We start from the raw sequence: 4,839 nt of genomic DNA on the forward strand, positions 1-4,839 counted from the left end.
TTTTTTTTTTTTTGGTTTTTTTGAGACAGGGTTTCTCTGTGTAGCTTTGAGCCTTTCCTGGAACTCACTTGGTAGCCCAGGCTGGCCTTGAACTCACAGAGATCCGCCTGGCTCTGCCTCCCGAGTGCTGGGATTAAAGGCGTGCGCCACCACCGCCTGGCCTAGACGTCTTTTTTTAAAACCTGGATGTGACGATTTGTATTGAAGAAGCCGAGAGAAATAGAATCGAAGGCGTTTTAAGATGGCGAACCGTACGGTCAAGGATGCCCACAGCATCCATGGCACCAACCCTCAGTATCTGGTGGAGAAGATCATTCGCACGCGGATCTATGAATCAAAGTACTGGAAAGAAGAGTGCTTTGGACTTACCGCTGAACTTGTAGTGGACAAAGCCATGGAGTTAAGGTTTGTGGGTGGTGTCTACGGTGGAAACATAAAGCCAACTCCTTTTCTGTGTTTAACCTTGAAGATGCTTCAGATTCAACCTGAGAAGGATATCATTGTTGAGTTCATAAAAAATGAAGATTTCAAGTATGTCCGGATGTTGGGGGCACTTTACATGAGGCTGACAGGAACTGCAATGGATTGCTACAAGTACTTGGAGCCTTTGTACAATGACTATCGAAAAATCAAGAGCCAGAACCGGAATGGGGAGTTTGAACTGATGCACGTAGATGAGTTCATTGATGAACTTCTGCACAGTGAGAGAGTCTGTGATATCACTTTGCCCCGGCTGCAGAGACGCTCTGTGCTGGAGGAAGCTGAACAACTGGAGCCCTGAGTTAGTGCTCTAGAAGAGGACATGGATGATGTGGAATCCAGTGAGGAGGAGGAAGAAGAAGATGAGAAGCTGGAAAGAGTCCCATCACCTGACCATCGACGACGAAGAAGCTACCGAGACCTGGACAAGCCACGGCGTTCTCCTGCACTGCGCTACAGGAGGAGTCGGAGTCGGTCTCCCAGGAGGCGAAGTAGATCCCCCAAAAGAAGAAGCCCTTCTCCACGCCGAGAAAGGCATAGGAGCAAGAGTCCACGACGCCATCGAAGCAGGTCCCGAGACAGACGACACAGATCCCGCTCTAAATCCCCAGGTCACCACCGTAGTCACAGACATAGGAGTCACTCCAAGTCTCCTGAAAGGTCTAAGAAAAGCCACAAGAAGAGCCGGAGAGGAAATGAGTAATGGATTCATTTTGACTTCTGCCCAGATGGCCTCCTGTGGATAGGAGAAGAATAGGTTTAGTGAAAGGATCAAGATCTCCTCTTCAGGCAGCTATGCGTATTTTGGGTTTTTAAAACATCAAGTCGTTTGGTTGGTTTCTGTTTTGTTTTTATTTTAATATTACAGAGGTGGTGCTAAGTTTTGTATCTCTTTGAATTATAATCAACATCTTTGAAGGATGTTTTTGACCAAATCAAGGTCAGGTTTTGACCTAACCAACTATGGTTATTCATACTTAAAAAGGGTCAAGAGGATCTGGGAGTTGGGGAGATTCATGAGAATGAAGAGATATAGCCACGTGGTGATCCTTTTCTTATTTGTAATTAAACCAGACACAGTTGTCATTTTTCTTTAGTTTCTGCTTTCTCTATGAAATCCTGAGAGTTCTGTGGTTGATACTGCTGCGACCCAGCTAGTAAAGCGTAGTAATTCCTAACTTCTCATTAACTACTATGGTGGTATTTTGTTTGTACTGAAATGTGATTTTAATTGTATGTTAATAAATAAAGTTGCCTGGGGGTTCAGAGCTATTAGAGCCATAGCAAGAGCGTGGCGGTGGTGGCGCACACCTTTAATCCCAGCACTTGGTAGACAGAGCTAGGTAGATCTCTGTGTGTAAAAGGAGACAGCCAACATTGGAGACACACGCCTTTAATCTCAATACCATAGAGGACCTGGAGGGCTGTACATACAGGCAGTGATGACGCAGTCATGTGTTTGGGTTTACAACCAATGAGAAGGCAGAACAGAAAGATTATATAAGACAAACACAGAGGAAGTAGGTCCCTTTCGGAGAGCTCTTTTGACTGAAGAGGATCGCTGAAGCAGGAAGGTTGAGGCTCTTAGCTCTGACCTCTTGGCTTTCTTCTCTGAATCGGCTCTGTGTTTCTTATTTAATAAGATGGTTGGTTACATCTACATTTGGCGCCCAACGTGACAAGAATCCATTAAAAACCACTTAACTTGGCTTGACAGCAGGTCTGGTTTCCCGCCTGGGCGGCCGGCTCCCTAGCCCAGGCCCGGGTCGGCTTGGCCTCAGGCCAGACTGACAGTAGCCCCAAGCGGTTAGCTTAAAGCCAGTGCTACAAACAACTCAGGCCTGCCCTTTCGAACAGGGCCCCTGCCTGTAAAGCTACCGCACGTGGTTGGAGCTTAAGGAAGCCAGAGCCAAGCCTTGACTAGGCTCAAGCGGGAACACGTGGCTGGATTCAAGCTCTTAGGAAGAACTTGTGCTATTCTCTCTCTCTCTCTCTCTCTCTCTCTCTCTCTCTCTCTCTCTCTCCCTTCTCTCTCTCTCTCTGTCATGTATGAATATGTACACACAACTGTCCAATATACACAGATTTGAGACTCTTTTTTCATTCTACATATTTACTATGGTCTTCCTCATCATCCACAAAAGGCTTCTGAGTGATGCCTCACTGGGTGACAGAGCACATGGGGACCTTCCCTCAAGTCATGCTACATAGCTTCCCAGGATTAGGAGAACACACCAGGTTGTCCAGGTAACATAAATAAACTGCTTCTGTAATTTTGAACATGAGGGATCTTACATAGCCCAGTCATTCCTTCGGTTGGAGAGAGAAAGAGAGAGAGAAAGGGAGAGAGAGAGAGAGAGAACGTCTTTTCCTAGTATGGGCTAAAAACACAAAAATACTGTCTGGAACAGAGAAAGTATTGGATGGAGACACTGAATCTGTAGATTTCTTTACTGATTAGGTGAGGCAAGTGAAACCATGGCTGCACCATGCCAGTGTGAATCTGCAAACCATTAAAGAGAAAAGTCTACTGTTCTGGGCTGTGGGTGCACTAGACCTCAGGGCTAGACAGAAGGAGCCAAGAGTAGCCAGTCCTCAGGTGTCCCTAAAGTCTGAGGTTGCTTACTGCCTCATCCAGGAATTCCTAGTGAGCTGCTTCAGAATCTTTACCCTGTACTCTTTCTGTATCCAGGCAGAGTTCCCTAGGGCTTTGAAACTCCTGTTCATAGGCCAGTATCTCAGCTTTATCATTGGCTCTGAGAGCCCAGAGAGTCCCTGTGTTAGAAAAAACAGGGCCTAAAAATGTTGCTCAGGTGGATATACATGTCTCTAAATGTCTCCAAATTTGATCTCAGTGAACTTGCTACTAGTGTGGGTACAGAGTGGCAGAGAGATGAATAGGAGATGGGCACTTAAGGAAATTACAGAAAAATAAACAGAAAAATATGATGAAAATGATATCATAGAACAAATGGACTTAACAGACACCTATATAAAATTCCATCTGAACACTACAGAGCACACATTCTTTTCAGCAACTCCTGGAACTTTCTACAAAATAGGTCATATATTAGGATACGAAGCGTATTTTGACAAATATAGAAAACTGAAATAATTTGTCCTATTTTATTACAATGGAATAAAATTTTCTACCCAGAGCAAAAGAAAGTATAGAATACACACAGTCTCATGGAGATTGAACAATAAACCTTTGAATGATGAATGTGTCCTTGAAGAAATAAAAAAGGACAGTGAATATTATAAAAATGAGTGGTTGGGGATTTAGCTCAGTGGTAGAGTGCTTGCCTAGCAAGCACAAAGCCCAGGGTTCGATCATCAGCTCTGAATAAAAGATTTTAAGAATGAAATGTAACTGAAAAGGAAACAAATGAAAACAAAAGACAGCAGACAAAGTCTCGAGGGAGACATAGCAGTCCATGGGGTGGGCATCTGCAGGCCTAAGTGCCAGGGTATAAATTTCCAATGTCCCAGCCCTTCTCCATCTGTGGGATCCTCTGCTCACACCTGCTTAGAGATCCAGAATCTCCAGTACACCCTTCTGCTTCCTGCTCCCCACTCCTTCACCCATGCTGGATCTGTGACAAGGGAGTTACCATGATTTGGGGTGAGGTTTGGGGTGAGGGTGACTGATATTCAGAATGACTTCAGAGTCCACGCTGTGCCTTCTGGAGGGGAGAGCAATAAAAAAGCAAAATGATAGGTGGCTTTATCAGCCTGATAAGCACAGACTCTCTCACCTCTGTCTGGTCAGTACAGGTCTCCTGTGACAATATCTTCCTCGGCCCCATAGAGATCCCACCTACACCTTTTGGGTACAAATTCCTACCTGGATGAGGTTCACAACTGCTCCTGTTGTGTTGGGGACCGATTCCGGACAGCAGTGTCCTTACTTTATCAAACCTTACAAAGGCAGGAAGTTCCTGGCCTAACCCGCGGGCTGTACAACTTCCTGGAGTACCTGCTAATCAGCCAGCTGCAGGGGCCTGGGACCAAAGTGACCTCACCCTCCCTTAGGAATTTTCCATCCTTCTCTCCTTGCTTCCCCTGTTCCCCCTCCCTGCCTGAAGCCCTGTTTATAAGCCTCAACACCCAGTCAATAAACGGAGACCTCGACGCAACTCAGAATGTCTCTGTCTTCCTTTACGCGCCTGGTCTCCTTTCTCTCTCGCCCCCATTGATCTTTCAGGAGGTGCCTCCTCGGGTCTCATCAAATAACCTGGCCCGTGGGACCGGGCACTGTTGGGAAACACAGTGCATCCCACAGCAGCACAAACTCAGGCTAAGGAGCTAGCTGAGCCGTTCTCAATCTGACCCTTTGTGGTGGGGAAGGGCATGTGA

General features: G+C 46.0%; 1 pseudogene; it reads left to right on the top strand.

Moving 5' to 3' along the window:
• Positions 1 to 241: 241 nt before the first annotated feature.
• Positions 242 to 2,096, top strand: LOC131910708 (pre-mRNA-splicing factor 38A-like; annotated as a pseudogene).
• The last annotated feature ends 2,743 nt before the right edge of the window (positions 2,097 to 4,839 follow it).

The sequence above is a fragment of the Peromyscus eremicus genome, chromosome 5, assembly GCF_949786415.1.
Source record: "Peromyscus eremicus chromosome 5, PerEre_H2_v1, whole genome shotgun sequence".
In the NCBI taxonomy this organism is placed as follows: Eukaryota; Metazoa; Chordata; class Mammalia; order Rodentia; family Cricetidae; genus Peromyscus; species Peromyscus eremicus.